The sequence below is a fragment of the Zingiber officinale genome, chromosome 7A (assembly GCF_018446385.1).
Source record: "Zingiber officinale cultivar Zhangliang chromosome 7A, Zo_v1.1, whole genome shotgun sequence".
Lineage (NCBI taxonomy): Eukaryota > Viridiplantae > Streptophyta > Magnoliopsida > Zingiberales > Zingiberaceae > Zingiber > Zingiber officinale.
Window position 1 is genome coordinate 83,645,767 of NC_055998.1, and position 10,815 is coordinate 83,656,581.

General features: G+C 39.2%; 1 non-coding gene across 1 annotated transcript; it reads right to left on the bottom strand.

Moving 5' to 3' along the window:
- Positions 1 to 4,218: 4,218 nt before the first annotated feature.
- LOC122003143 lies at positions 4,219 to 4,324 on the bottom strand. Its single transcript, XR_006117814.1, has one exon. It is a non-coding gene; the product is annotated as a small nucleolar RNA R71 (small nucleolar RNA).
- Positions 4,325 to 10,815: the final 6,491 nt, after the last annotated feature.

Below are 10,815 nucleotides of genomic sequence, written 5' to 3' on the forward strand. Positions count from 1 at the left end.
GACACTAAAACTACTAATAGTATGATATGAGGAAATCCCCTGAGACTGTAATCCTTGATCTCCATTAGGTCAATCGTGATCAGTGATTGACCCAACACATGCAATGCATAATACAAACAACAAGACAGGTACTAACAAAAGAGTACTACGACATGTCATAACTAACTATCCTGGACAACAATACATATACCAACAGAAATGTATGATAACAATATGCAAACATACCTCCTATAGCTTGGAGATGTCCTGCTGCTGCCTGGTCCCAAAACCCGAAAAGTCACATCGAGAAAATCGAAACATGAAATCCAAAACATGAATAACAGGCATCGTACCTGCTCTGATACCACTAAATTGTTATGCCCCAAAAGGAGTCTCTGCCAGACAAAAATCCGGCAGCATCTCCCTTGTACCAGTGACAATCTGAAGCATCAATACAAGAAAAATACATCAGCCACATGCGGCTGGAATATTTATATACACAACCACGCAGTTATAATAACAGCCCACTCGGCTGGAATGAAACAATCACAACCACGCAATTATATATAAAACAGCCCACACGGCTATACTAAAACACAGCGGAAAAATGAAGGAAAGCCCACACAAATCAAATAAATACAATGCATACCGGCACGGCTTAAACACAAATACAACACCAAAACCATAAGATATCCACATGGCTATACATAAATACAATGCCAAAAATAATAAAAAGATATACAAAAGAAAACAAGCACGGTCTTCGGATGTGACGTAGGACCCGACAGACAGGATACTCCGAGCAACACCAACCATCTACAAGCTACCTGAAAACATAAATGTATACATGCGGTGGTGAGTATAGGTAACTCAGCGGGTAATAGACAAGATAATGCATGGTCCATAAACAACATGGAGATCACAAGTATACAGTCTCAGTAGGGAAATAAAGAACATGATCATACTATCATAATCAATGCATCTGAATATACCTAACGTAATAAACATACATAATCATAACTGACATACAAACTGCACAAACCACTACTGACATAATGGCAAATACATACCCAATCTGAAATCGACGCAAGGTACAAAGATCAGTAAACTCACTGGATCTGCAATAGACATACCCGTGACACCTGTGCAATATAAATACGATTGCATATACATGTAAAATAAATGACATGTATGCAGCATGACCACCTTATGCAACAAGCATATCTCAAACAAGTGCAACAACCACAATCACATGCAACTAGTATCTACTAGGCATGTATGCAAATATATATCCACCGATGCACCGCGCATCAAATGCAAATGTATATGCATGCTCCATGGTCACCCCCGCCACCTCTCCAGACACCACGACCCATGTATGGCCGAGAGGCTTGAGTCCGTGACAAACCGTACAAGCCTCACGCACGTAACCGCTATAAAGCGACTGAGGCGACAGTATACTATGTAGTTATCTAACTACATAGCTAAGGGTCCCTGACCACTCACAACTCAAGCCCCTTGACTACTAAACCCTCAAGATCCACTACTCCAGAGTGGTCAAGGCTGACAGAGAAAAACAATGAGCAGCTGACTAAGCACGATAGGACATAGCTCCACTCCCAGCTACCACTCTTCATCAGTGGCAGAGTGGACAGCTATAAAAGACTGGCGACCCTCTCAACCACAAGGGAGACTAGTCATCAGATGCAATGAATGATGAACATGTGATGTGCGTAGATTATATACTCTTTTATGCATGTTTTTACGCACATTTACATACTTTGAGCATGCTTGATCTATGCATTTTTTATACTTCCAGCTTTCCTTTTAGCATATTTACTCTTTTGGTTCAGAGATCTGCTTTTTGTGCATTTTCTGTACACAGGAGTCGAAATTGGTGAAGATTAAGTGTCCTTGAGCAAGCTTGGAAGTAATTGAAGGGAGAAAGAGCATCGGGCCGTGTACCATACATGGCCGTGTGGTCCTAACAGGAAGGGAAGAGGACATGGCCGTGTGAATCCCACACGGCCGTGTCTTGATTTGAGGAAATCAGAGCAAAAGCCCTACATGGCCGTGTAGATCTACATGGCCGTATGGAGTTTCCGGAGGCCAAGCAGATGGTGGCCATGTGCACCACACAGCCGTGTGGATTTTCCAGAGACCAAGCAGGTGGCGGCCGTGTGCACCACACGGCCGTGTAGCATTTCCAGAGAGCAGGAGGGCCTTGGCCGTGTGCACCACATGGCCGTGCAGCATTGGCAGAGAAGGAACTGGACATGGCCGTGTGGATCTCACACGGCCGTGTCGAGAGGCCGTGTGACGCCTGATTCCCTCCTCTATTTAAACCTTCGTTCATGAATTGAAAGGGGATCTCTCCCCCTTTGGGAGAAGGCAAGATTTGGTGGTTTCCTCCCAATCTTGGGAGGATTTCTGGGCGATTCAAGGGGAGTTCTTGACGGTTTCGACTCCGGAGCGAGGATTGGATCCGAAGACGAGGCTTCTTCGTAGATAAGTTTTCTCTTTCCCCCTTTTCTTGGTTTCTTGGATTGGGGATTTAAGAAATGCTTGTATTCTTTATTTCTTCGGGTTTTCTTCCTCGATTCATGGAGTAGATCTTGTATTCTAGGATGAAGGGAGTATTTGTATGATGGATTGATGTGATCTCTTATGGATTTGCCATTTTCTTATTTCAATGACATTATCTTGCTTGTATCAATTAGATCTTGAATGATTAATGGTGATTCGTGCTTAATTCTCATTCTTGATTAATTGTTTGGATTTCTTATGGACTTTGTAAAGATAAACTCTCACTCGATCATCCGAGGGATCCACGTGACAGGTGCAAGCCCGTGTAAGGACGTTTGAGAGACAATCTTGAAGAGGAAGTAGGAATATTCAAGAGAGTAGGATGGATTTTGTGATTAGTTTCTTGTATCTTGATAGATTAATAAGTCGTGGGCTTCTATGTTGATATCCGAGGAAGGCATAGAAATAGGTGCACTTCTGTGTAAGGACAACATAGGTTCATGTCTAATTAATCCTATTTAGATACATTTCTCAGTCCTTAGCCGATTGTCTATTGCAAGAGAGAACCGGCAACTTTCTACATGTTTGGCAATTGAGGGATAAGAATTGGTGAACCATTTAGATTTGAGAAATCCTACAAAGAAACCGAAATTCCTAGAATCTCCCTTTATCATAACCCAAAACACTAAACTCTTGCTTGTTGATCTTTAATATTAGATTTGTTTACCTTCATTTTGCATTTGAAACAATTGGATAGTTGTTTAGCTAATTCGCATTGAGACATTTCTAGTGCTTATTCCAGTCCCTGTGGATACGATAATCTTTTATATTACTTGCGACATTTCCGTATACTTGCGGAGCGTAACAAGTTTTTGGCGCCGTCAGCGCTATAACATTAGGAATTATCAATTGAGTTAGACTAAACATAACTTTTCTTTCTTTCTTTACATTTTCATAGTTGTAACTTTAGAATTCTGTTTCTATAAGCTTTTCTTTTCTTGAATAACATTCTTAATAATTCTTTTTGTTGCAATTCTAATTCTAATTCTAACTTTGCATTCTTGATTTTTAGCACTCTAATCTAACTTTTCTCTGTTTTCTCTTTTGATCTAGTTTCTTTCTTCTTTTCTTTTGTAAACATATCTTGCAATTTTTAGCATATGAATTATTCTAGATATTTTTCTTTTTCCTTTTATCTTTTCTTTCTTGTTTTCATTATGCACTTTCTTTCTTGCAATTTAAATTCTGCATTTTCTTTCTTGCTTTTCATATTGCATTTTATTTCTTGTTTTTGATTCTTGATAATTTTCTTTTTCTTCTTGAATATCCATGAGCACTAACATGTCAAGCAGGCCCATGAGAAATTTTTCTACACCCTTTTCTGCAAGATTTTTATCTCCCATTGTGCAACCTCAAATTGAAGCAGAAAGTTTCCAACTAGACCCAGAGATAATTTTTATGATACAAGGTCACAAATTTGGAGGAGAAGTATCAGAAAGTCCTTATCTGCATCTTGAAATATTTTTAGAGATTTGTGATATGGTGAAATGTGAAGGAGTGTCAGCAATTGTAGTTTGATTAATGGCATTTCCTTTCAGTATCAAGGATAAAGCAAGACTTGGTTATATTCTCTCCATCCTCAAAGTATCACAAGTTGGGAGCAATTGGAGAAGAAATTTCTGAATTATTTTTTCCCACCAAGCAGAATAGTGTATATGAGGAATTGCATAACAAATTTTCCTCAGGTATATGGAGAATCATTATTTGAAGCATGGGATAAATTCAAGAGTCTTCAAAGATAGTGCCCTCATCATGGTTTTGAAAAATAGTTGATTTTACACATATTCTATGGGAGAATTTCTTTCTCAGATAAGAGTTTATTGGATTCATCAGCTGGAGGATCTTTTATGGACAAAAGTGTAGATGAAGCATATATGTTAATTGATCAAGTGACATTGAACCTCCATGAATGGTCGAACATAAGTTGGATGAAATTTCCCTCAAACATTCATGAAGTGCAAGCCATAAATGCTATAGAGCCTGTCAAATAAATTGTAACTCAACCATCTATGAGTCTTGAAAATCACAAGTCACAGAACGGGGAGTTCAAACATTTGGGGGCAAAGATTGAAAGTATTGTTTCAAAATGGTTTAAAGAAGATCCCCCTCCTACACAGTCAAGATCCAATGAAAAGTGTGATGATGTTGGGTTGAGAAGTGGCAAAAATCATGAAGAACTTCTGAAGAATGACATGTTTAGAATTGAGGAGAAGAATAATAGAAGATCACAAGAACTCAATTCCATTTCTCTAGGAAGTTCCCAAAGGCCAGAAGTACCTTTCCCTCAACGATTAATCACACCAACATTAGATAAGCAAGTTGGACCTCCTCCAAAAGCTCAAAGGGAATTTGGGAAAAAGGGAGTTCAGTCTTTCCCAGGACCTTCACTAAGGGTTCCTTTTCCACAAAGGTTAGTGGGGGTCAATGAAAATAAAGACTTCGGCAAATCCTGTGACACTAATATGGTTGAGTGTAGATTTTTGAATATATATGAAGATGAAGATTTTTCAGATGAGGATTTTATTGATAATGTAGTGGTAAATAAGTTTTCAGATCTACCTCAAAATTTTATAAGGTGTTATAGTGACATTGAATTTTCAGATGATGAATGTGATGTGGTAGATCAACTTAAAACTGCAAGTGAAGTTATTGATCCTCTTGTTATTGATTCTCCTATTGAGGACATAGATGTTGGTTTATTTTTTGATGTATGTGTTGATGATGATGATATGGAAGAATGTGTAGGGAGCTGTGTTGTGGAAGCAGCATCTCAAGGATCACCACCTTTGTCAAGACAACCCTTAGAGGTTTTAAGAATTGATCATGTTGTGGAACAATGTGTAGAGACTTATACAGAGCTAGTAGAGTCTCAAGAATCACCATCATTGATATCATCAACACCTGAGCTAGAGCCACTACATAATTCTGAAGAAGTCACATCCCATTGTTTAGAACTTTTAGGTACATCTCAACAATGCAAGGTTAGTATTCTTAGTGATCTTTTAGAAAATTTCATAGAGGTACATATAATTGATTTTGTTGGATGTGATTCATTTTTTGATACATACTCAATTCATACTAATATGGTTCCAGTTCCTTCTTATATTACATTCTTGTGGGAGGTTTGTTTTTCTTTTGGGTGTGTAGGTTTTCAAGAGGCCAATAATTGGAAGCTTATACTGAACCGTCTTCGACCACCCGAAAGAACTTCAAAGAAGACGAAGATGGAGAGAGTGATACTTAAATTTTTAACTCCTTTATTGAAAGCTCCCTCCATAATAAGAACCCTTGGTAGGAAGGTTCTAAAATATCTTACTCCTCCAAGGGCGAGATTTAGATGAATCTAATGTTTGGTCGAGCTAATGACCTTAAACAAGCGCTTCTTGGGAGGCAACCCAAGTTTATTTTCCTTATTTTCTTTTATGTCTTTAGTTCTCTCTTTATAATAAACATGTATCCTCTACTTAATTTTTCTTGTCTATCTTATTGTTGTAGAATTCAAAGTTGTGGAGGAATGTGAGTATTGGATGGAGGAGTATCTTTAAAAACATGAATGTCAACCATTTGGAGCTCATCACTTGGTAACTTCTCTTAAAATCTCCTCCACATTGTTTTTAGTTTTCATTGGTCCACATTGTTTTTAGTTTTCATTGGGACAATGAAAAATTTAAGTCTGGGGGGATGCATTAGATGCATTTGATTTGCTTTGTTTGTTTTTGTTTTTTCTTATGTCTTGCATTTTGTTTTGATTTTTTGTGGCATACATCTTGAGAACATCAAAACTTCACTTATATGCTTTCTTGGATTCAAGTGAAATGTTAGCACGATTATTGTCTTGATTCATGATGTTTGAATGATGCTAGTAGTAAACTTTGTGTAGTTCTTTTTTTCTATCTTGGGAAGCATTAATAAGCTAAGAATCTTATGGTGATGAGTTTTAGTTTTGGTTCAACCTTAAGGATTTTATCTTCACTACACTTGTGCTTGATGCTTGAATAGTTGATGTCATTGAAATAGTCATGATTCATCTTGTTTGCTTAGTACTTGGTTTCCATGGTGATTTCTCAACTTTCATTTTGGTTACTGGATGAGGCTCAAATCATTAAAGCTCATTTGGAAAAATCAAAATATCCCAACATGTGTGCTAAAAGTACATTTGTGAATAAGTTTTGCACAATGCAAACACTTATAAAAAAAAAAAAAGGGATATAAAAAATAGTTGTCATGAGTGGAATCTAGCAAGTCACCCCTTTGAGACCGAGTTAGGTTACTGGGGAAATGACTGCTTAGCTTCTCTTGAGATTGAGCACACCTTTGAGACCTTGGGTTAGTTGAGAAATATGAACCAAGTGAATGGCGAGTAAGTGCCTATCACTGGTTACTTGTCTTTCACTGGAAACATTAGGAATTCAAATTTGATGACGACTTGACTAGGACATGGATTGAAACTTGAAGGGTGTTAAGTTACTTTTACACTGTGCACAAGATTCTTATGCTTGAACCATACTTTACTTGTTTTCCATGATCATGCTTGTTAATGAAACTTTTTGATAGAATTAGGAAAGTGCACTAAGTTTTATGAATGTGTTGTAGAACATATGAATTTAGACTGCAGCATTTTGATTGAGGACAAGCAAAGGTTTAAGTCTGGGGGTGTGATGTGCGTACATTATATACTCTTTTATGCATGTTTTTACGCACATTTACATACTTTGAGCATGCTTGATCTATGCATTTTTATACTTCCAGCTTTCCTTTTAGCATATTTACTCTTTTGGTTCGGAGATCTGTTTTTTGTGCATTTTCTGTACACAGGAGTCGAAATTGGTGAAGATTAAGTGTCCTTGAGCAAGCTTGGAAGTAATTGAAGGGAGAAAGAGCATCGGGTCGTGTACCATACATGGCCGTGTGGTCCTAACAGGAAGGGAAGAGGACATGGCCGTGTGAATCCCACACGGCCGTGTCTTGATTTGAGGAAATCAGAGCAAAAGCCCTACATGGCCGTGTAGATCTACATGGCCGTGTGGAGTTTCCGGAGGCCAAGCAGATGGTGGCCATGTGCACCACACGGCCGTGTGGATTTTCCAGAGACCAAGCAGGTGGCGGCCGTGTGCACCACACGGCCGTGTAGCATTTCCAGAGAGCAGGAGGGCCTTGGCCATGTGCACCACATGGCCGTGCAGCATTGGCAGAGAAGGAACTGGACATGGCCGTGTGGATCTCACACGGCCGTGTCGAGAGGCCGTGTGACGCCTGATTCCCTCCTCTATTTAAACCTTCGTTCATGAATTGAAAGGGGATCTCTCCCCCTTTGGGAGAAGGCAAGATTTGGTGGTTTCCTCCCAATCTTGGGAGGATTTCTGGGCGATTCAAGGGGAGTTCTTGACGGTTTCGACTCCGGAGCGAGGATTGGATCCGAAGACGAGGCTTCTTCGTAGATAAGTTTTCTCTTTCCCCCTTTTCTTGGTTTCTTGGATTGGGGATTTAAGAAATGCTTGTATTCTTTATTTCTTCGGGTTTTCTTCCTCGATTCATGGAGTAGATCTTGTATTCTAGGATGAAGGGAGTATTTGTATGATGGATTGATGTGATCTCTTATGGATTTGCCATTTTCTTGTTTCAATGACATTATCTTGCTTGTATCAATTAGATCTTGAATCATTAATGGTGATTCGTGCTTAATTCTCATTCTTGATTAATTGTTTGGATTTCTTATGGACTTTGTAAAGATAAACTCTCACTCGATCATCCGAGGGATCCACGTGACAGGTGCAAGCCCGTGTAAGGACGTTTGAGAGACAATCTTGAAGAGGAAATAGGAATATTCAAGAGAGTAGGATGGATTTTGTGATTAGTTTCTTGTATCTTGATAGATTAATAAGTCGTGGGCTTCTATGTTGATATCCGAGGAAGGCATAGAAATAGGTGCACTTCTGTGTAAGGACAACATAGGTTCATATCTAATTAATCATATTTAGATACATTTCTCAGTCCTTAGCCGATTGTCTATTGCAAGAGAGAACCGGCAACTTTCTACATGTTTGGCAATTGAGGGATAAGAATTGGTGAACCATTTAGATTTGAGAAATCCTACAAACAAACCGAAATTCCTAGAATCTCCCTTTATCATAACCTAAAACACTAAACTCTTGCTTGTTGATCTTTAATATTAGATTTGTTTACCTTCATTTTGCATTTGAAACAATTGGATAGTTGTTTAGCTAATTCGCATTGAGACATTTCTAGTGCTTATTCCAGTCCCTGTGGATACGATAATCTTTTATATTACTTGCGACATTTCCGTACACTTGCGGAGAGCTGACTAAGCACGATAGGATATAGCTCCACTCCCAGCTACCACTCTTCATCAGTGGCAGAGTGGACAGCCATAAAAGACTGGCGACCCTCTCAACCACAAGGGAGACTAGTCGTCAGATGCAATGAATGATGAACATGATATATATATAATCATGATACAAACGCCGTCATCATCCATGCAACCTCTAAACCACATAAGCACTCCACAACATGAATATAATCGTCATGATAAATCCACACATCCCACCAAACACATGTACACAACTACCCACGTATGATCAACCAAAAATCTCTAATAATTCCACTGGACACATATACACAGAACAGAAGTACAATCAACATGTATCCTCCAATAATAAACACATCAGACACGTGTATAAACCATAAACATACAATCAACACAACTCCTCCAAAAGTACGTAACCAAACACGTGTGTACATACAACATGCAAATGTAGGGTCAACATGATGACTCCTATAACACATGACATCCTACGTACAATCCCTGTCATATGCACAATCGGCATGATAATACAAACAATCCAACAATCTCTACAAGACATACTCTACACGTGTAATCACAACAGAGTAGATATCAAGAGTGGAGACTGTATATGAATTAAATAGATCATCACAAGGGTCAAGCATAAGTATCATGCAGGAAAAACAGCAACCGATCATGATATAAGATAAAGCAGCCTAATTCATCCAACAATAACCATGCACTAAGTACAAGAAAATCTACATAGAGCCAAGGAAGAAATACCCGCCTTTATCTATCGACCGTATCAGATAATCCAATCCCACGTCGAGACGCTCGCCTCGAATCAAAGTCCTGCTATCACATAATATATTTAACTAATTACATACGAAGTAAATAACTAAACAACTGCCCCCACCTAATTAGAAGAACCCTAATCCAACATGATCATGGATTAACCCTCCAACTCACCATAACCATAATACAACCTAATTAGATTAGGTTATACATGCTACATCTCCAAAAGTCCTCCAAATCCACAACCAATCACAAACTCCAACATCCCGTTATTATCCACTACACATCATAAATCAAACATGCAAAGTCATCCTCATGATCCACCTCCAACCACTGAATCTGATAATCAATCTCATCATATCAAAACCCTCCTTCACATTTCACATGCCCTAATGAATTAGCTCTTACATACAATCGCCAACCCATGAGAAATATGGAAAGAACATATTATCCACAAATGGAAATCAAAGGCGAAGTCACTAAAGAAACTCACCCATGACATGTGGACAGTGATCAAACGCCACAACCTCTGCAATAGCTTCATCCTGTTGATGGCAAACCCTAGTTAGCCGACCCTTCTCCAATTTGGACCCCAACAACAGGATATGCCAAAGAGATCAACATTCACAACCCCACAAGAACTCTGCCGATAGCCACCCAATAGCCCCTACACCAATGCTTTCTAGAATTAAATCCAGAACCTAGCTGTAGAGACTTTAATTAGCTGAAACTCCAATAAGCATAACCTTACTCACCTCAAATGCTCCCAAATTCTTCAGCCGAGACCCTAAATCAGCCGCAAGAAATGGAATGCAATGATCGGCTTCAAAGAAAATCCACAGTATACTGATCCAGCGCCTCCTCCTAGTCCGGATCAGAGAGAGCATCACAAAGGGAAACCAATTACCCAAGAACCCTTGAATTCACTGAATCTCTTGACAAATCCTTACCTCAATCGATCCCTACAGTTGGTGTCGCGTGATCCACCTCAACTGGTGATGATCCGCAACCTCCTCCAGTGAATAGATCAACGAGAAGATTGAGAGGGGCTTGATCCACCGAGAAAGATGTGAATCCAACTCCCCCTGCCGTGCCCTAGCTCCGCTGAATCGCTACCGCGCGCGCAAGCATAGCTTAAGAGAGGATCGCTCCGT